At 38.8% G+C, this 23,395-nt stretch overlaps 1 protein-coding gene across 3 annotated transcripts in view; it reads left to right on the plus strand.

Moving 5' to 3' along the window:
• The window catches only part of LOC141399246 (uncharacterized), a 318,788-nt gene that overhangs the window by 75,168 nt on the left and 220,225 nt on the right, over positions 1 to 23,395 (plus strand). For all 3 annotated transcript variants that reach the window (XM_073977633.1, XM_073977634.1, XM_073977635.1), the window contains exon 3: positions 15,634 to 15,688. The gene's annotated coding sequence lies outside the window, so the exon portion shown is untranslated. The remainder of the gene's footprint in view (positions 1 to 15,633; positions 15,689 to 23,395) is intronic.

The following is a 23,395-nucleotide window of genomic DNA, read 5'->3' on the forward strand; positions in this document are numbered from 1 at the left end:
GGAAACCTCAATTCAGCCAGGCTGATTTGATGCTTTCCTATGGAAACCTCAATTCAGCCAGGCTGATTTGATGCTTTCCTATGGAAACCTCAATTCAGCCAGGCTGATTTGATGCTTTCCTATGGAAACCTCAATTCAGCCAGGCTGAAATGAAGCTTCCCTATGGGAACCTCAATTCAGCCAGGCTGATTTGATGCTTTCCTATGGGAACCTCAATTCAGCCAAGCTGATTTGATGCTTTCCTATGGAAACCTCAATTCAGCCAAGCTGATTTGATGCTTTACTATGGAAACCTCAATTCAGCCAGGCTGATTTGATGCTTTCCTATGGCAACCTGAAGTCAGCTACGCTGATTTGAAGTTTTCCTACGGAAACCTCAATTCAGACAGTCTGATTTGATGCTTTCCTATGGAAACCTCAATTCAGCCAGGGTGATTTGAAGTTTTCCCAGGGAAACCTCAATTCATCCAGGCTGATTTGAAGTTTTCCTATGGAAACCTCAATTCAGCCAGGCTGATTTCAAGCTTTCCTATGGAAACCTCAATTCTGCCAGGCTGATTTGAAGCTTTCCTATGGAAACCTCAATTCAGCCAGGCTGAATTTATGCTTTCCTATGGAAACCTCACTTCAGCCAGGCTAATTATAAGGTTTCCTATGGAAACCTCAATTCTGCCAGGCTGATTTGAAGCTTTCCTATGGAAACCTCAATTCAACCAGGCTGAAGTGAAGCTTTCCTATGGAAACCTCAATTCAGCCAGGCTAAAATGAAGCTTTCCTGTGGAAACCTCAATTCAGCCAGGCTAAAGTGGTTGAATTGCTGTTTTCCTTTGGAAACCTTTATTCAGCCCGACTGAATTGCTGTTTTACTATGGAAACATCTATTCAGCCCGGCTGAATTGCTGTTTTCCTATGGAAACATATATCCAGCCCGGCTTAATTGCTGTTTTCTTATGGAAACATCTATTCAGCCCGGCTTAATTGCTGTTTTCTTATGGAAACATCTATTCAGCCCGGCTGAATTGCTGTTTTCTTATGGAAACATCAATTCAGCCCGGCTGAATTGCTGTTTTCCTATGGAAACATCTATTCAGCCCGGCTGAATTGCTGTTTTCCTATGGAAACATCTATTCAGCCCGGCTGAATTGCTGTTTTCCTATGGAAACATCTATTCAGCCCGGCTGAATTGCTGTTTTCCTATGGAAACATCTATTCAGCCCGGCTGAATTGCTGTTTTACTATGGGAACCTCTATCCAGCTGACGGGAAGAAACTCGAAGCTTTCGAAATATGGATATATCGACGAATTTTAAGAATACCATATACTGCACATATAACAAACCAGGAAGTTCTTCGAAGAATGAACCATGACAGACAACTCCTGCATACTGTTAAATCGCGAAAAATCTCATACTTAGGTCATCTAATGAGAAATGAAAAATACAAATTTATACAAAACATTATAAAAAGCAAAATAGAAGGAAACCGAAACAGAGGCAGGAGGGAGACATACTGGCTAAAAAATATTCTAGATTGGACGGGATACAGAGATGAAACCAACTTACTATATGCCGCTAAAAATCGAGAGCTTACATACACTTAGATAATATCTATATTTTGAAATATATTTTTGAATATGTAAACAATAATATTGTATGATCGCTTTACATCCGAATATCGGATACGCAAATAAAGAAGAAGCTGACAAAAAACCTTTATTCAGCCTGACTGAGTTGCTGTTTTCTTATGGAAAAATCTATTCAGCCCAGCTGAATTGCTGTACTCGTATGGAAGCCTCTATTCATCCCGGCTGAATTGCTGTTTTCCTATGGAAACCTCTATTCAGCCTGGCTGAATTGCTTTTTACCAATGGAAATCTCTATTCAGCCCTACTGAATATCTGTTTTCCTATGGAAACGCCTATTCAGCCATGATGAATTGCTGTTTTCCTATGGAAACCTCTATTCAGCCAAGCTGAACTGAAGTTTTCCTATGAAAACCTCTTTCTAGCATCTTCTTATCCCCCATTCCATCATAGATGTTATTGCAAATGGTAACTGCTACCAATTTAATTTTGAGATTCACATCACATAAGTAGTTTGGAAACGTAAAGAGCTTCTTGACGATATGAGCTTTAAGAAACTAAGAAACTTAAGTGCCTTTACCAGATTGTTATGTAAAATATATTGGCAATTGTGATGTAAAATAACAATATGCTTATCCTGGGAATACGGCCTTTCCACTATTATTCGAGGTCAGATGTCAAAACTTCAAAAGATACACATTTTATTTTTCTCATCACGAATACATTTGAAAAAGACAACTGTTTGTTACGTGTCAGGTTTTTTGTTCGACAAGAAAAACACATTTACATACAAATAGGCCAAGATGCGCAATAACATAAATTATCACTCATTATCTTACGAAATGTAAGAGTATTCGTGTCTACCTTTTGGTGGTAGGTCCTTCTGTTCTTTTGCGTTATTTTCCTTTTAGAGTACACTCCAATGTCACTTCATCTCCTTTATTTAGAGTTACCTCGACCATGACTGGAGTATGTCTACTCCATGTTGTTAGCTTAAGAAGAAGATGTTGTTACCTTAAGTTGACTTTTCATTTGGTAAAGGTGGATTTTGTTGTTTGTTTTCTTAGTGAAACCATCTATGCCACCACAACCCACCATCATCATCACCATCTCACCAAATATAAACAAGCAATTTTGTGACTCTAGCATTTTCACTTTTGTTGCTGTTGTTGTTATTTACGTATATTAAAAAGATTGCTGCTTAACCAGCAAAAAAAGAAGAAAAAGAAAGAAGAAAAAAAAATAAACGAAACTTTTTTCTCCTTCTCTTCACCTTTGAAGTTAACCTTAATATTATTTGGGATATTTTGCTGTTGGTGTTTTTCTTCGTGTTGTCGTTGATGTTTCTTATTATCCCAAACTTTAAGGTCCCCCAAATAGTGACAAAGGTAGAGAAAAGTGCCTGGCATAACACCAACCATCTCAGCAACGGTAGCACAGCCAAAAAGCAATGTCATGGCATGCCATAAATTTCCAAATGACGCCGCCTTCATGGCGCGACATTATTTACGTATTTCGACATTTATTCTTTTTTTTGGGTACTTGTTTAAGTTTCATAGCTCCTAGGTTTCTTGCTTGTAGTGGCCTTATGAAATCCAAAATTAAAGGTGTGAGTGCATTAATTTATGCTTTTTAATAATTTAGATATTAGCACTGTGTACATAAATTTAGATTAAAGATTAGAGATGTGCTAAAAATGTCAATGGTTTTTATGAAGGCAAACAGAAGGGTCTGGTAGGGGTTTTTTTAAAGAATGAATAAAGTTATAATCTACGTAGGCTTTGGCTTATAACAAAGCAGCCTATGAGGTTTATACTTTAATTTCGTGGTCAGAAGCTATGAAAGCTATTGTATTTTTTGACAGACATTTTTAGTAGTCCCAAATACATAGCACCAAAAAAGGGATTAACAAAGTGAAAAATCACCTGTGATATCTTAGTCCTGAACATGTTGCCCTGGCATTGTTTGACAATATTTTAACAAATCAAGCAGAAGAAAGGGGAGGTGCTCCAAAAATTTGCGGCTTTAACTAAAAAGTGGCGAAATTTCTAGAAAATATCTCTCAATCCTTATTACAAGAGAGACTTACCTGTTAATTAACATTACTACCGTGTTTCTGGAAACAGATCTTGCAACGTGGTCGCAGAACAACAACTACCAGGTGGGGCAATGGACGTTAAGCAACTTGAAATTTGTGGACGACATGTCAGCATAAGTTCGCATCATTAGTACATAAGCTGTAAATATTGTCAGGATTTATTGCCCAGGATTTATCTTGGTCCCTCTTTCATCTCAAGTGGACACTGACCTCCCCGTGGTGTCACCTGGGGAACTGCCTTTAACACCCGTTAAAGGTAGTGAGCTAACATGTGCCGCGCATTCACCCATAAGAACGTTAAAAACTTGGGTTTGAACGTCGGGTTAGTAACCCTCCCCTAGAAAAACAGCCTACTATGAAAAAACGAAAGAAAAGAAAAACAAATCCCTCAAAAGTTGACGACCCCCGCAAACGTTTTAAGGGCCATGATCTGCGAATCTGCACCTGGAATGTTCGCACTCTTTATAGAGAAGGTGCAGTTTACGCCTTGGCAGATCTACTTGAAAAGTACAAGGCCAACATTACTGCCATACAGGAAATACGATGGAACGGGAAAGGCGTCACAACAAAACCCAAAGGTTACGCAATGTATTATAGTTGCCATGACGTAAAGCATGAGTTTGGTTGCGGATTTGTATTTGGTCTGAGGTTGAACATCTGGTCTCCAACTTCACACCAGTGAATCAAAGACTCGCTACAATTCGATTAAAAGCAAAATTCTTCAACATTAGCTTTATTTGCGCTCATGTTCCCACTGAAGGCATGGACGAACAGAAAAAAAACATTGTTCCACAACATCCCATACGGGACAAGGGAGACTTCTCTCATATCAATGAGTGCACCCCGATTCCTATTTAGCTCAATGATATGGGACCTACTGTTTATCGCCGAGTCCGAACGGCGTGTCTTAAGACACCACTTGTGGAGAAGTTTTTCAAGGCTGAAATACTCAGGAAATGTCGCCAACATTACTGAGGGGTATTTTGCCACCGTTGACAAATGTTTGATGTTGCTTGGCCGGGGAATCGAACCCCCGACCTTCTGCGTGCAAGGCGGGCGTGCATACCATTGCACCACGGTGGCACCCAAACATGGACGAACAGACCAAAGATATATTTTACGAGCGCTTAGAAGAAACTTATGACTGTTGCCCTGCCCATGACATTTAAATTATTCTAGGCGATTTTAATGCCAAAATTGGAAAGGAGAATATCTTTGGCTCAACAGTCGGGAAATTCAGTCTCCACAGCGAAACATCTGACAATGGTATGAGGCTGATAGACTTTGCAGCTGCAAAAAACGTGGTAGTTAGCAGTACCATATTTAATCATCTCGATATTCATAAGGGCACCAGGCTGTCTCCAGATCAGAAAACGAGAAACCAAATTGATCATGTTGTGATAGATTGAAGACATTCATCGAGCGTTTTGGATGTACGATCGTTCCGAGGCGCAAACATTGATTCGGACCACTACCTTGTTGCAGCAAAGGTACGCACCCGCTTAAACGTAGCAAACAAAGTACGAACAGACACAACACGAAAGTTATACAGATAGCCACAGCATAATCCACTCAACTGGTCCAACTGCTTAATCAAAGCACTCCTCGTCCCGATAACATATCACTACAATGGCAAAACATTGCCCACTCCATGCAAACAGCCGCAAAATCAGTACAGAGACCTCCACCAATGAATCCATGGTATGACCAGGAGTGTCGTGACGCTACCGAAGAGAAAAATGCGGCATATATGGCTACTTTACAATAAGTAGCAACGCGTAGCGTACTAGAGAGGTATCGGGAGAATAGGAGAGAGGAGACACGTAATTTTCGCAGGAAAAAGAGAGAGATGGAAAAGCGGGAGTGTGAACAAATCTTGATGTACAGGAGACAGAATGAAGTGCGAAAATTCTACCAAAGAGTGAAACATCAAACAGGTGGCTTTGGTACAGGCACATCCTCCTGTAGAGACCAGCAAGGTAATCTGGTAACAGGTACTGATAGCATGCTCAGGATATGGAAGGAACATTTCTCCAATCTGCTGGTATCCAATAGTAACGAAGACGATGATACCACAGATCCAATATCACAAGATGGTGTGAGGTAAAAACAGCAATCAACCGGCTGAAGAATAATAAAGCAGCAGGAGCCGATGGCTTACCAGCCGAGCTGTTTAAAGCCGGAGGCGACGCGCTGATAAGGTGTATGCATCAGATAGTTAGCACCATCTGGCAGGAAGAACGCGTAACCGACGATTGGAACCTGAGCATCCTGTGTCCCGTCCACAAGAAAGGAGATAAGACTGTATGCTCCAACTATAGGGGCATTAGTCTTCTCCCTATTGCCTATAAGATAGTGTCAGGGATATTGTGCGAACGACTAAAGCCAATGGTCAACGAAATAATTGGACCATACCAATGTGGCCTTAGTCCTGGCAAATCCTGGAGAAGACCCAAGAGATGCAGATCGATACATATCACCTTTTTGTCGATTATAAAGCAGCATTCGACAGTCCCCTCCGATCAAAGGTGTTCCATGCAATGTCTGAATTTGGTATCCCCGCAAAGCTCATCGGGCTTTGTAAGATTTCTTTAACTGATACTAGGTCCTCAGTTACAATTGGAAAGAACCTCTCCGAACAGTTCAGTACCAAAAGAGGTTTCAGACAAGGAGACAGCCTTTCGTGTGACCTTTTCAACATTTATCTGGAAAAGGTAATACGAGATGCAAATGTTAAAAGAAATGTCACAATTTACACCAATAGCCACATGCTATTTTCTTATGCGGATAACATATACATCATGGGACGATCAGTTGAGGAAGTAACTGATATCTTTAGGAAGGTCGAAGCAGAATCTGCGAAAGTGTGTCTGGCGGTAAACGGCGAAAAGACCAAATTGATGTTGTCGACGCGCAAAGCGTCCATAGAGCTCGGACCAACTGTGGAAGTTGGTACCTATAATTTTGAGGTAGTTAAAGACTTCGTCTACCTCGGCACAACAAACAACATCAGTTGTGAAATAAGAAGAAGAATTGTATTGGCCAACAGATGGTTTAAGTAAGCAATTTAAAAACAAAGACACATCTCGTCAGACAAAAAGAACGCTTTACAAAACACTGATACTACCCGTGCTGATGTATGGTTCCGAAGCCTGAGTACTTGCGCAAGCAGATAAGGCAGTGCTTGGTGTGTTTGAGAAGAAAATTCTTCGAAAGATCTACGGGCCGATTTGCGTTGACTTTGAATATCGACGTCGTATGAACCACGAGCTATATCAGCTATACAAAGACATGAATATAGATAAACGCATCGAGATGCAACGATTGCGCTGGCTATGCCATGTCATAAGAATGAGCGATGATGAACACGTTAAAAAGGCGTAAGTCTGGTAGAAATTTACGATGTGCAAAGTATGGACCAAATCGGCTGCGCCGACTCTCTCTCAGCGCTACTCTCAGGATATAAAGAAAATATGTAAAAATAATAACGTCAGAATATTTATAGCGATTTTATTGTTGTTATTGAATTTGTAGGTACCCCCTCTCTTACACACAACACAAGATGTGTACACACAATGCAAATAACCCTAGCATAAGTTCTCATCATTAGTACATAAACTGTACATATTGTCATTCATACTCACTCCTAATAAAAGCTTTGTTCCTTTACTTACCTGAGGTTACCATTTTCACCATTTGTTATCATTTTTAATCTGCAAAGCGTTCCTTAACCCCAAAAAGTTGGAAAACTGGCAGCAATTTTTAAGGGAGGAGAGAGAGCACATATGCCTTTCTCTTCTACCACAGGCTACCAAACAAATTTCTGCAGGTAAGAATGGTAGAACTTAATTTTCCACATTTGTTAGACGATTCTTTCACAATAAAGGAAAAAATGTACGAAAAATAGAAGAAAAAGGCGAACGCTGACAAAACAAAATTAAAAACTGTAAAATAAGAAAAGAAGAAAATGGCTTTTTTATGTTTCTTTTTGGCATTGCTACGAGATCTACCTTTCTTTTCGTTCCTTTACTTTTCTGGTAAAAACTGGTCATGAGAGAGCAATTTTGACAGTTTTCTCTTTTACCATTAAAAAAGTAAAGGAAGAAAGCTAAAGCTGTCAAACTGATAAGAAGTGCGTGTTTTATTTGAATTCCGCAAACAACAAAATTAAAATCTACTACGGTGCACACTCTGCACTTTGTGTGGCAGTTACACGAAAAGGTGGTCCGATGTAGTCAATATTCACACTTAATTCGAGGCGTACGACGTTTGGACCTAATCGGTTTCTTTCTTCGAGGGTTACCTTGTACACTACCTAGTTTATTTCAGAAAGTATAAACTTACCCCCGAAAAAATACGCCGTCGTAACAGGACCCGCAAGACGACGTTTTTGGAAAAAAATTTCAAAACGATCCGAGCACTCGGAGAAGAAATATTGTAGGAGCAATCATATTCTAAGAACAAAATAGTGTATTTTAAAAATCTGGAAATATATATTGTTGGTGCAACAATATATTTTGCGACATTATATTTCCTGACGCAAAATATATGGTTGAAACAAAAATATATATTTTCACATTTTTTGTTCTTAGAATATGATTGCTCCTACAATATCTCTTCTCTGCGTGAGATGAGCTGTTTAACTGTACACTTTTCCCAAATGTTGTGTGGGAAGTATCCGAAGGACGAGACCGATTAGCCATTATTCCAACCTGATACATGACTGTTACAAGGAAGCGGTAACACTGTACGACGTTCAGCGCTTTCCCCCTTTTTTCCTCCGCTGCAACATAAGTTTACCATTCTACATATTAAAGCCAACCGGTACTGTGATTGTTATATATCACCTCCTTTTTGCATGATAATAAATTAACAAACTTAATGGCAACATAGCTACAGTATAAGCTAAAATTTTTATGAATAACCCCCACAAAATATTCTCACTTTATTAACAAAAGGGCTATGAGCAAAAATAATAAAGTGAATAAACAATGGTGTTGAATGGTGTCACCAATCCAGGAAGGTAATAAAAATCTTTTACCCGGGTGTATTTTTGTGAACTGTTGAAAAAAAAATCATTGTAAGTTTTCAACGGGTAGCAAATTGTGAAGTTTTTTCCTCTTATTTGCTGGTGCTTCTTCATCTTCTTATGGGCTCGTTTACCATCATCTCTTGTGATGGAAAGAAATGTTAACAATTTCATTTATTTGTAAATAAAATTTCGCAACAATGTGCAATTTTTATGATGATTTTGTTTTACACTGTGCTTTTTTCATCATGGAAGTTTAGCACTTGATGATAATAATGGACTTGTGAGCAATTTTTCATTGAGGAAGAATATGCAAGCTATTGGGATACTTACTTACTTAGCTGGCCCATTACAGAACATTTGTTCCATAGACCGAACTAAGAAAAGATCTCCGATTCTCTCTGCTTTTCGCTTCGCTTTATGGAATACCGCGCCTTTTCATTTCTTCATCCACTTGTATGCTCCATCGAAGCTTAGGCCTGCCAATTCTGCGTGCACCGCCATGTCGCATGTTCTAAAAGGCCTTTTTAACGGGTTTATCATCGCTCATTCTTATGATGTGGCCTAGCCAACGCAATCGTTGCTTCTCGTTACGTTTAACTATATTCATGTCTTTGTATAGCTTATACAGCACGCGGTTTATACGACGTCGGTATTCACCGTCAACGCAAATCGGCCCGTAAATCTTTCGAAGATTTCCTCTCAAACACACCAAGCACTGCCTTATCTGCTTGCGCAAGTACCCCTGCTTCGGAGATGTGGCTTTGTTTTTAAATTGCTTACTTAAACCATAGTAGCATCTGTTGGCCAATACAATTCTTCTTCTTATTTCACAACTTATGTTGTTTGTTGTGTTTATGGCAGTGCCGAGGTAGACGAAGTCTTAAATGTTGGTCCGAGCTCTATGGACGCTTTGCGCGTCGACACCATCAATTTGGTCTTTTCGCCGTTTACAGCCAGACCCACTTTCGCAGATTCTGCTTCGACCTTACTTCCTTTACTGATCGACCCATGATGTCAATGCCGTCGGCATAAGCAAGTAATATATCCCTGTTCTTGTAGATTGTGCCACTTCTTTTGACGTTTGCCTCTCGTATAACCTTTTCTAGCAGGATGTTGAAAAGATCACACGAAAGGCTATCTCCTTGCCTGAGACCTCTTTTGGTACAAAACTCTTCGGAAAGGTTCTTTCCTATTTTAACGGAAGATCTTGTGTCAGTTAGAGTCATTTTACAAAGCCGAATGATCTTTGCGGGGATACCAAATTCTGACATTGCTTGGAATACCTTTGAACGTAGCGGGCTGTCGAAGCTGCTTTATAATCGACAAAAAGGTGGTAAGTCTCGATCTGCATCTCTTGGGTCTTCTCCAGGATTTGCCGCAGTGTAAATATCTGGTCAATGGTGGACTTGCCAGGTATAAAGCCGCATTGGTATGGTCGTTGACCATGGATTTTAGTCGTTCGCACTATATCCCTGACACTATCTTGTAAGCGATAGGGAGAAGACTTATGCCCCTATAGTTGGAGCATAAAGTCTTATCTCCTTATGGACAGGACACAGGATGCTCAGGTTCCAATCGTCGAGTACGCGTTCTTCCTGCCAGATGGAGCTAACTAGCTGATGCAAACACCTTATCAGAGTGTCGCCTCCGGTTTTAAACAGCTCGGCTTGTAGGCCATAGCTCCTGCTACCTTATTATTCTTCAGCCGGTTTATTGCTGTCCTTACCTCATCTTGGCCGGGTGGTATATATTCAATACCATCCTCTGGTATTGAATCTGTGGTATCTACGTCGACTTCGCTACAATTGGATACCAACAGTTTTGAAAAATGCTCTTTCCATATCCTTAGCACACTATCTGTATCAGTTACCAGATTACCTTGCTGGTCTCTACAGGAGTATGTGCCAGTTCCAAAGCCATTAGTTTGATGTTTCACTCTTTGGTAGAATTTTCGGACTTCATTCTGTCTCCTGTACATCTCGATTTGTTCACACTCCCGCTTTTCCATCTATCTCTTTTTCCCGCTTTTTTCTCTCTCTTTCTCCTTTTCTCCCGATACCTCTCTCGTGCGCTACGCGTTGCTACTGATTGTAAAGTACCTCTATATGCCTCATTTTTCTCTTCGGTAGCAGCACGACACTCCTGGTCATACCATGGATTCCTTGGTAGAGGTCTCTGGTATCCAAGTACTGATTTTGCGGCTGTTTGCATAGAGTGGGCAATGTTTTGCCATTGTCCCGATATGTTATCGGGACGAGGAGTGCTTTGATTAAGCAGTTGGGTCAGTTGAGTGGAATATGCAGCTTACCGATGTCCAACTTCCGTGTTGTGTCTGTTCGCACTTTGCTTGCTACGTTTAATCTGCTACGTATCTTTGCTGCAACAAGATAGTGATCCGAATCAATGTTTGCACCTCGGAACGATCGTACATCCAACACGCTCGATGAATGTCTTCCATCTATCACAACATGATCAATTTGATTACTTGTTCTTTGATCTGGAGACAGCCAGGTGCCTTATGTATATCGAGATGATTAAATCTGGTGCTGCTAACTTCTATGTTTTTTGCAGCGGCAAAGTCTATCAGCCTCATACCATTGTCAGATGTTTCATTGTGGAGAATGAAATTCCCGACTGTTGGGCCAAATATATTTTCCTTTCCAATTTTGGCATTAAAATTGCCTAGAATAATTTTAATGTCTTGGGCAGGGCAACGGTCATATGTTTCTTCTAAGCGCTCGTAAAATATATCTTTGGTCTGTTCGTCCTTTTCTTCAGTGGGAACATAAGCGCAAATAAAGCTGATGTTGAAGAATTTAGCTATTAATCGAATTGCAGCAGGTCTTTCATTCACTGGGGTGAAGCTGGAGACCAGATATTTTAACCTCCGACCAACTACAAATCCGCAACCAAACTCATGCTTTGTGTCATGGCAGCTATAATACGGTGCGCCACCTTTAGGTGTTGTTGTTTGTTATAATTCACAGCTTGTTTTTTTCAGGCCATTTTGTCAGGAAATATGGACTTGCCCCTGATGAAACTTGTACCGTCATACGGGGGTCGGTGAATACAAGTTGCTACAACAAAAAATCAAAGCGATTCGATAGCAGTCCCTAAACTGAACTTTTCCGAAATTTTGAGTGGGAGGTACCTACCCCAAGGAGTTGACCGATGGAGTACATATTGGAATCTCATCTAAGTCTGGTAGAAAATTTACGATGTGCAAAGTATAGACCAAATCGGTTACTCTTTCAAGAGTTAGTGTGCGCACAAATTGTCCGAAACACATTTCGTCCAAACATACTTTGGGTGTAAAACGATTATTTTGATGAGGCACATTTTGCCTGTATGAATAGAAGAACTCGGAAGAAAACAAGTAAGGAAGTATCAGTCGGCTGCGCCGACTCTCTCTCAGCGCTACTCTGAGGATATAAAGAAAAGATGTAAAAACAATAACGTCAGAACATTTATAGGGATTTTATTGTTGTTATTGAATTTGTAGGTACCCCGTCTCTAACACACAACACAAGATATGCACACACAATGTAAATAGCCCTAGCATTAGTTCTCATCATAAGTACATAAGCTGTATATATTGTCATTCATACTCACTCCTTTACTTACCTGAGGTTACCATTTTTAACCTGCAAAGCGTTCCTTAACCCCAAAAAGTGGTAAAACTTGCAGCAATTTTTATGAGAGTGAAAGAGTAGAGAGAGCACATATGCCTTTCTCTTCTACCACAGGCTACCAGACAAATTTCTGCAGGTAAAAAATTGTAGAATTGATTTTTCGACATTTGTTAGACGATTATTTCACAATGAAGAAAAAATGAACGAAAAACAGAAGAAAACGGCGAACGCTGACAAAACAAAATTAAAAACTGTGAAATAAAAGAAGAAAATGGATTTGTATGTTTCTTTTTGGCATTGCTACGAGATCTACCTTTTTTTCGTTCTTTTACTTTTCTGGTAAAACTGGTCATGAGAGAGTAATTTTGACAGTTTTCTCTTTTACCATTAAAAAGTAAAGGAACAAAGCTAAAGCTGTCAAACTGATAAGAAGTGCGTGTTTTATTCGAATTCCGCAAACAACAAAATTAAAATCTACAACGGTGCACACTCTACACTTTGTGTGGCAGTTACACGAAAAGGTGGTCCGATGTAGTCAATATTCACACTCAATTCGAGGCGTACAACGTTTGGACCTAATCGGTTTTTTTCTTCGAGGGTTATCTTGTACACTACCTAGATTAGTTGGTGCCCGCAGGTTTTTTTTTTTTTTGAGATTTTGGGCCATTATTTCAGAAAGTATGTACTTGCCCCCATAAACCTATCTATTGTTGTACCTGTTTACAAGGAAGCGGCAACACTGTACGACGTTCAGCACTTTCAGGTTTACCATTCCACATATTAAAGCCAACCGGTCCTATGCTTGTTATATATCACCTCCTTTGTATATGATAATAAATTAACAAACTTAATGGCAACACTAACTACAGTATAAACTACAATTTTCATGAATAACCCCCACCAAATTTTCTCACTTTATTAACAAAAGGGCTAGAGCAAAAATAATAAGGTGAATAAACAATGGTGTTGAATGGTGTCACCAATCCAGGAAGGTAATAAAAAATCTCTTTACCCGGGTGTATTTTTGTGAACTGTTAAAAAAATTCATTGTAAATTTTTAACGGGTAGCAAATTGTGAAAAATGTTCCCTCTTTTTTGTGCTTCTTTATCTTCTTACCATCATCTCTGGTGATGAAAAGAAATGTTAACAATTTAAGGCATTTTCATTTATTTGTAAATAAAATTTCGCAACAATGTGCAATTTTTATGATGATTTTGTTTTACACTGTGCTTTACACGAAAGGGGGAGGACTTTTTTTCATCATGGAAGTTTAGCACTTGATATGCCTTATGATAATAATGGACTTTTGAGCAATTTTTCATTGAGGGAAAATATGCAAGCTATTGGGATACTTACTTAGCTGGCCCATTACAGAACATTTGTTCCATAGACCGAACTAAAAAAAGATCTCCGATTCTCTCTGTTTTTCGCTTCGCTTTCTGGAATACCGCGCCTTTTCATTTCTTCACCCACTTGTATGCTACATCGAAGCTTAGGCCTGCCGATTCTGCGTGCACCGCCATGTGGCATGTATTCATACGCCTTTTTAGCGGGTTCATCATCGCTCATCCTCATGATATGGCCTAGCCAACGCAATCGTTGCATCTCGATGCGTTTAACTATATTCATGTCTTTGTACAGCTTATATGGCTCGTGGTTCATACGCCGTCGATATTCACCGTCAACGCAAATCGGCCCGTAGATCTTTCGAAGAATTTTCCTCTCAAACACACCAAACACTGCCTTATCTGCTTGCGCAAGTATCCCTTGCTTCGGAGCCATACATTAGCACGGGTAGTATCAGTGTTTTGTAAAGCGTTATTTTTGTTTGACGAGTTGTGGCTTTGTTTTTAAATTGCTTACTTAAACCATAGTAGCATCTGTTGGCCAATACAATTCTTCTTCTTATTTCACAACTTATGTTGTTTGTTGTGTTTATGGCAGTGCCGAGGTAGACGAAGTCTTTAACTACCTCAAAATTATAGGTACCAACTTCCACAGTTGGTCCGAGCTCTATGGACGCTTTGCGCGGCGACACCATCAATTTGGTCTTTTCGCCGTTTACCGCCAGACCCACTTTCACAGATTCTGCTTCGACCTTCCTAAAGGTATCAGTTACTTCCTTTACCGATCGTCCCATGATGTCTATGTCATCAGCATAAGCAAGTAATTGTGCCATTTCTTTTGACATTTGCATCTCGTATTACCTTTTCCAGCAAAATGTTGAATAGGTCACACGAAAGGCTGTCTCCTTGTCTGAAACCTCTTTTGGTACTGAACTGTTCGGAGAGGTTCTTTCCAATTTTAACTGAGGACCTAGTATCAGTTAAAGAAATCTTACAAAGCCCGATGAGCTTTGCGGGGATACCAAATTTAGACATTGCATGGAATACCTTTGGTCGGAGGGGACTGTCGAAGGTTGCTTTATAATCGACAAAAAGGTGATATGTGTTGATCTGCATCTCTTGGGTCTTCTCCAGGATTTGCCGCAGGGTAAATATCTGGTCAATGGTGGACTTGCCAGGTCTAAAGCCACATTGGTATGGTCCAATTATTTCGTTGACCATTGGCTTTAGTCGTTCGCACAATATCCCTGACACTATCTTATAGGCAATATGGAGAAGACTTATGCCCCTATAGTTGGAGCATACAATCTTATCTCCTTTCTTGTGGACGGGACACAGGACGTTCAGGTTCCAATCGTCGGGTACGCGTTCTTCCTGCCAGATGGTGTTTACTAGCTGATGCATACACCTTATCAGCGCGTCGCTCGTCCTTTTCTTCAGTGGGAGCATGAGCGCAAATAAAGCTGATGTTGAAGAATTTTGCTTTTAATCGAATTACAGCGAGTCTTTCATTCACTGGGGTGAAGCTGGATACCAGATGTTTTAGTCTCCGACTATCTAAAAATCCGCATCCAAACTCATGCTTCACGTCATGGCAGCTACGTCATGGCAGTGCGTCACCTTTATGTGTTGTTGTGACGCCTTTTCCAATCCATTGTATTTCCTGTATGGCGGTTATATCGGCCTTGTACTGCGAACATTCCAGGTGCAGATTCGCAGATCATGGCCCTTAAAACGTCAACTTTAGAGGCGTCCGTTTTTTGCCTTTGTTTTTTCATAGTTGGATACTTTTTAAAGCCTGTCAGGACCGTTGCTCGGTATCTTTCATCCCCTACGTCACCCATCTAGTTACCATTTCACAATTAATGGCTATCGACTTGAGATAAATATTTTTCCTTTTTAAAAATGTATTTTTAACAATTTAAATTTTTTCTTTCTTACAGATATTGATGATCTTTCCTGGCAACATCTCTAACCTGACATTCTATTCGAATTGAGGTATGTAATACAAATAGGATTAATTTTAAAAGTAAAGTACAGCTTAAAATTTTTAATTTTTTAATTAGTTATCCGTTCGCAACTAATGTTGTCACTTTCGACTGTTGTCACTTTCGACTTTATGCCCTTTCAACCAATAACTAATTTACTAATTGTAAAGGAAAACATGATTCATTTATGCTGTCCTTCAATCAATCCACTTCGATAGGTACTGGTGTATAACAAATATGTTCCCTTTAAACTCAGAACCAAACTGCCAAAACACAAATGTCATAAAAAACAAACGAAACACAAAATTGATTCTAAATTGACCATTTACTTCTACCCAGAAAATAAAGCAGAACCCAGTATTCTGGTGATTGCTTTTCTCCACATTCCATGGTTATCGTTATGCTTCTTTTTTTTTCAATTTTACTAGCGACAAATAAATCGAAATAAATCCAACATTCATCAACAAAAGGTGTGATTTATGTAAGACCTTCAATTGGGAAATTGAATTTTAATTGATTTTATATTGGCAATTATTTTGGTAACAGCGGAAGCAGTAGTAGCTGTAGCAGCATCAGCAAAAATTCCAATAAAAGAATAATAGCCAAAACAGAAAAAATAACTAAAATTAAATTGTGTGTCGAGTTTGTGGCTAATTGATTTTAACCAAAAAACAAAAAAAAAATGTGTTTTGTGTATTGTTAATTAGAGGCCAGGCAAGGCACTTTGTTATGAATAATTTTAATTTTTCCCTCGGTTTCCAGATGTTGTTGTTGCTGTTGGTAAATACACACACACAAATAATTTAATGTGTTCAGCAATAATGAATGGCACAATGTGACATTCACAATACAAAAGCAAATAAGTTTCAACCGCATGGAATTTTAACATAATTTAATTACAACTAGTTTAGTGTTGCCATTGCTCGCGTATGTCGCAATGTGTGTATGTGTATTTACATTATTGGCCAATTAATTATTTCGTATTATGAGAAAATTCCAGTAATGTGTTTAAAAAATTTGTTATTGGGATTTTCTGGAATTTATTTGATTAAATTTTATTGTTAAATAGGGCGAGGATGAATAATACTAAATAAAGTTGATGTGTGGCTAGAACGTGACACTCACATTTGCAAATGTTTAAAAATATCGTTTTATTCTGAAGTATATTTTTAAGTAGCTGTTCATTCTAGCTCTAAAACGAAGGGAGTACATTAACGTCTCATGGCCAAAAACGATACATTTTTCCCTTAAAATTGAAATTTTGACTCAATCCACAATTTTTTTAAAATGAATGCTTTTTATATACCTTCACCACGGTGCTCTTGAACCAACTTTAAATGGGAAATTGTTGCGATTCTGAAACTACAATGTTCATAGATGAGAAAAATCAAAAAACCAAAAAAAAAAATCGTTTTTTAAATAAATCGCGGTCAAACTTCACATTATTGAAAAATGTTGTAGCAGTGAAAATTATCTGCAAGATTGCCCTTTCGTAGCTTTTACCCTTTTTGAGATACAGGAGTTCAGATTGGGACAATTCACTGACTGTATCGCCTCCTTATAAAACAATGTCATGACTGCAATTTCCCAAATTAAACTTATTTATCTCAAAAATGGTACAACCTAAGAAAAAATTACGAAAGCCAATCTCGCAGAGAATTTTTACAGCTATAAGATCTCCTCCAGTCTCATTTCGATAAGTCTTGCTGTTTCCAAGCAAAATCGCGAAAATATAAAATAAACCTAAAAATGTGAACTTTGACCGCGATTTATTTAAAAATCACTCCAGTGATTTTTTCTTGTTTTTGAATTTTTCTCATCTATGAACATTGCTGTTTTAGAACCCAAAAAAAACTTCCCAGGTGTAAGCGTTTTTTATTTAAAGTTAGTTAAAGCGCACCGTACATGACATTGTTTTATAAGGAGGCGATACAGTCAGTGCATTGTCCCAATTTGAACATTCATACCCCCAAACCTACAAAACAACATTTTTTAAACCCCATTTCGCTAGGACTACAAATGTGAACTTTGGCCGCAATTTATATAAAAAGCTCTCCGGCGATTTTTTTGGTTTTTTGATTTTTCTCATCTATGAACATTGTAGTTTCAGAAACCGCGAAAACTTTCCAGGTGTAATCTCCTTTCATTTAAAGTTGGTTCAAGAGCATCGTGTCACTTTAAGACAAAATTTCGAGGTACTTATAACAATGTTCGTAATTTTTTGAGTCAATGAAAATTAAACATATTCCGATACAGCAGTCTGATAGAAGATCAAAAATAAGAAGACACATGTCCCGGCACTTTCGTTTTTATGGACCCCCAAAAGGTTCGAATCCGGGCGGAGAAAGAAAAAAAGTTATTTCAAAGTGGTTTTCGATTACTTGTAACAAGACACATTTACATGAAATCTATCCGAAGCCTTATGACATTCTAGTAACCAACATCAATTTCAATACCAACACATAAGGATTACACAAAATAGTAGATAGCGCCACCCAGAGGAAAGTGACGACACTTACAAGGAAGGACCCCGACCACAGCGTTCTTCTAGGCACCGATAGAGGCGTTCTTCTAGGCACTGATAGATCGCAGTTCCACCACGTAGGACAGGCCACAGTAGCCCAATCATCTACTTAGCTGAAAAACGCTGATTAACGAAATAGGACGCACATTGCGCAATGCAATGTACGAACACTTCGTGAAGCATCGGGGCTTGCACAGCTAAAGCAGCAAATGGCATCGTAATAGATCGAAGTCTTGGGTATAACCGAAATGACATCTAGTAAAAGTCATGAGATTTCCACAGAAAACAGAGGCTGTGAAAATGGTGGCGAAAGCTGAGTTGGGGTCATATAGTCCCAGAACGCTAAGATGTCGTTGCAGACATGGAAACCAATATCTAATCGTTTGATAATAATTCGATTCTAGAGCTCTGCAAGACACATCACCACAGTACAGTTCTATGCGTCCACAACCGATGCTGAAGACAATGTCAAAGATTAATTCTACGCAATGTTAACATCCACGCTTAATGAAATTCGGAGAGGAGACATCATAATCCTCATGGGTGACTTTAGCACAAAACAAATAAAAAAGTATCAGTCGGCTTTGCCGACAGAGATATACCCTCAGCCTATGTGAATTCAAACTTTTATCAACGGATATATCAAATGTATTTGGGGTCTTTTCGAAATTTTGTGGCCCTTTGGACCTTTGAATGTGCCGACAAATGTGGATTAGAGTTCAAAAGTGTTGCGGAATAGGTAGTTAAAGGAATGGACCGACATAGTCCATTATGGAAGTGGATATTATTTTGGGAGTCATATCTTTCCGATAGATATCGCGCCCACTAGTTTGGACAAAATATGACGAAGGCCAAATTTTGGAGCAACTTGGTTCATCAGATCGAGAAACTTTTACTGCCGTACGAGGGACAGTGAATTCAAGGTGTTACAATAAAAATCAAAGCGATTCGAGAGCAGGTCCTAAACTAAACTTTTCCGAAATTTTGTGTGGGAGATACCCGAAAGAGTGGACCGATAGAGTACAAATTGGAACCTTATGTCTGGTAGAAATTTCGCGATATACAAAGTGTGAACCAAATCGGTTACTCACTTCTAAGGTTATGGTGGACTGATATAACCCATATTGGAACTTAAACTATGTTTGGACAAAATATTCGCAAGACCAAATTTCGGTCCAAATCGGTTTATCCGTTCGAGAGTTATCGTGCGCTCCAGTCAGACGGACATTGCCAAATCGACTCCAAATAGTCCGGTCAAAATAGACAAAAATTCCCACAAAGCTGAATTTTGGTGGAGAGCTAGGGTTACCCATTAGAAGCAACGTCCTAAAAGTCCTCATCGATCCCATGTGTGCAAAACAAGTTATTCGGGGTCAAAGGTCATTTTTGGAGGCATTATTCAGTTTTTTTAATTTTTCTCAAAAACGGTAAGACTTAACAAAAGCCGGCTAAAGTAAAAGTTGTAGATTTATTAATTTTTTACAAGAGTGGTGTTTATAATTCTTAAAAAAGACGTACCATTTTCGAGATATCGCGATTTAAAGGTCAAATAAAAAATTAGTCGCGTAAGTACATTATGAGACGAGCAGGTTAAAGTAACGACACTATGTGATAGATACTTCCGTAAGCTTTCAAACGATATCAACTTTGCAGTAATCGGTTCAGTAGAACCGGGTCTAACCCGGTTTTTAAATTTGGCCTTTCGGGTAGAATAACCGGCGAACCGGATCCGCAATAGTTGAAAATTATACATTTCCGTAATCAGCGCAACAAATCCTACCTTCGGACAAAACTTGAAAAAAATCGGAGAGTTTTCGTTAGGGTCGTTCCCGTTGGTCTTCCGATTATACATGTGGGTTAAATGGGCTATTTTTGCATAAAATAACTCTAACATTGAATAACTCTACTAAACACGCTCCAATTTTGTTGAAATTTTTTTAGAGGATAGCTATAATTTCGCTCTTCAAGAAAATATATATATTTTTTTGGGGACAGACCCGATTACTTCGTTTATTTTAGCCGGTTCGTCTGAATATGTGCCTATTTCCCTTATAAGTGCATAAAAATCATGTGTTTTTTAGAACAGCTATATCTCAAGAATGGTTCCTTCTAGGAAAAAAATTATAGAGGTCAAACTTGTAGATAATTTTTCTGTCTACAATATTTACTTTAGTCACTTTTTGATTAGATCAATCGTTTTCAAGAAATAAATCCGAAAACCTAAAAACCCTTAAAATTTGACCTTTGACCCCGAATAATTTTTTTTGCACACATGGGATCGATGGGGACTTTTAGGACGTTGCTTCTAACGGCAAACCCTAGCTCTCCACCAAAATTCAGCTTTGTGGGAATTTTTGCTATTTCAATGTCTACTTTTACCGGACTACAAATAATAATTACCGGCCCTATAAATATATGTTATTAATCAGGTAAAATTCTAAGTAGATCTAGCCATGTCCGTCTGTCCTCTGTTGTAATTACTCTAGCGTCCACAATAATTGAGCTAGAGCGCTTTATTTTTGCCATATGCTGGTCAATTTGCAAGGTAGGCTATATCCATATCTCTGCATTTTCAGTATTTTGGGGGTTTTAGTTTTGAAGTTCTCTGCCCTCTCTCGGTCCATGTTTTGGTATAGCCCCCATATAAAGGAAGGTCCCGATTTTCAATATGTTGAGAATTTTCCTACATTTTTAGACTAAACTAACTGTAATTTGACATTTGAGATTCCAAGTGGTCACATAACATCTTTACTAAAAATTATCAATATAGGCCCATGTTTTGGTATAGGCCCGATATAACGGTATCTCTCGATGTTCGGTATTTTGAAAATTTTAGGTTAATTTTTTGACCGAAGTATCCCTAATCTGACATTTTGGTTCCCCCGAACTAACTGTAATTTAACATTAATTTAACAAAGTTTTAGGATAGCACCGCTACCTTCCGATTTTAGGTAATTTGAAGATTTTAGCCATATATTTTTTGCCGAACTAACTGTAATTTAACATTTGAGGTTCGTAGAGGTCACAATACCTCTTCACCAAAAAATTGTATATATACATATGTCCATGTTTTGGGATAGGCCCCATTTTATAGGTAGTTTAATATTTTCGGTAGTTTAAGAGATTTAGCTACAGTTTGTTATTTCACACTTTAGGTTCTCTCTGGTCACGAAACTTCTACAGCAAAAATCGTCAGCATAGGTCCGTCTATCTTTTGGTATAGCCCTCACATAACGCGACCTCCCAATTTTCGGTATTTCGAGGGTTTAGTTATATTTTTTGACGGAACTACGCGCTATTTGGCATTTGAAGTACTCAGCAGTCAGGAAACTTCTCCACCCAAAATTGTCAAAATAGGTCCATGTTTTGGCTTAGCCCCCATATAACAGTATTTCCCGATTTTAGGTATTTTGAAGATTTTAGCTATATTATTTTACCGAACTAACTGTAATTTGCCATTTGAGATTTTTAGTGGTCAGAAAATTTCCTCACCATACATTGTCAATCAAAGTCCAAGGCCTCATCCATATAACCGTACCTTCGGATTTTCGGTATTTTGAGAATTTTAGCTACATATTTGACAGATCTACCCATAATTTGACATTTGAGGTTCCCTGCAGCCACACAAATTATCTCCACTAAAAATTATCAACATTAGTACATGGTTTGGCATAGACCCCATATAACCGTATTTTCCGATTATTAATATTTTGAGAATTTTAGCATCATTTCTTGCCCAAAGACCCCATGTAACGGAAGTGCTCTCAAAACTTCTTCACGATAAATTGTCATCATAGTCCATGTTTTGGTATAGGCCGCAATCACGCAATCCGAACGAATCAAGATATACGGCTGAAACTTTGATGTGTTTTTGGTCTGAACTTAGATCAAGTTCGAAGATGGGCTATATTTGTCCAAGCTTTTTGGTATAGCCCCCATATAACGGTACTGCCTAATTTGACATATTTTGACGTTTTTGTCACATTTTCAAACCGAATTGGCTATAATTTGACATTTAGGGTTCCCAAGGACCAAACAACTTCTGCAAAACAAATATGGACAAAGTGTTCGTTTTCTTAAAGCCCCCATATAACAGTACCGCCCGATTTCGGGTATTTTGATGTTTTTAGGCACTGGTCGAATTAGCTATACTTTGGCATTTAAGGTTTTTAGTCATCAAGAAATTTTTCCACCATAAGTTATGGTCATAGGTCCACGGTTTGGTACAGCCCCCATATAGCGGTACCGCCCGATTTCACCTATTTTGACACTTTTAGCTACATTGTCAGACAGAATTTGCTATAATTTGACATTTAGGGTTTCCAATGACCAAGAGACTTCACCACCACCAATTATGGGCATAGCTCCACGTTTTCTTGCAGCCCCCATATAGCGGTACCGTCCGATTTCCGGTATTTTGAAGTTTTTAGCTACATGTTCCGGCCGAATTGGCTATAATTTGGCACTTTCTAGTGGCTAAGTGACTTCTCCAGCTAAAATTGTGTGCATAGGTACTTTCGCAACAGAAAGAAAACTAATAATTCCATATTAGCTCAGTGTATTTTATGGCTTAGCGCCTTTGCTCTGAATGTCTTCATTAATACACGTCAATTTTGTTGAAACGCAAGTGGGATGTACGTCAAGCATCAATAGGCTTCTTTCTCTGTGAGACCCCCATCAACCCCCAAAATTTCGTGAGTATCCGATCAAAATTCCGACCCATAGTGTGATTGCACAAAAAATGGAAAAAGGGATGCGTTACCGACTATTGCGATATCTCTGTTGTTTGAACACCTATGACAACCTACTTCACACCGTTGTAAAGGTGATATTTTCTACTTTCCTTGCCAGGGTTGGCTTTCGATATACTCTTACAGAAGAGAGATATTAGCTTTGAAATAAAACGTTGTCCGTTTCTCCAAATACGTTTTTTTTCACATTCCGATCCCTGAATAATATACGACCATTACCAATATCAATAGGTTTTTTCCTCTGTAGGACCCCATTAACACCCAAAATTTCGTTACGATCCAATCAAAATTGCGACGTGAAGCGTGATTAGAAAATAGTTAAAAAACGGGATGTATTACCGACTATTGCGGTATCTCCGTTATTTTGCCACCTACGCCATCATTGTAAAGATGGGATTTTCTGCTTTCATAATCAGACTTTGTTTTTGGAAGGTCCCCAACC

This window comes from Musca autumnalis, unplaced genomic scaffold, assembly GCF_047663935.1.
Source record: "Musca autumnalis isolate F117 unplaced genomic scaffold, ASM4766393v1 scaffold_3, whole genome shotgun sequence".
Classification (NCBI taxonomy): Eukaryota; Metazoa; Arthropoda; class Insecta; order Diptera; family Muscidae; genus Musca; species Musca autumnalis.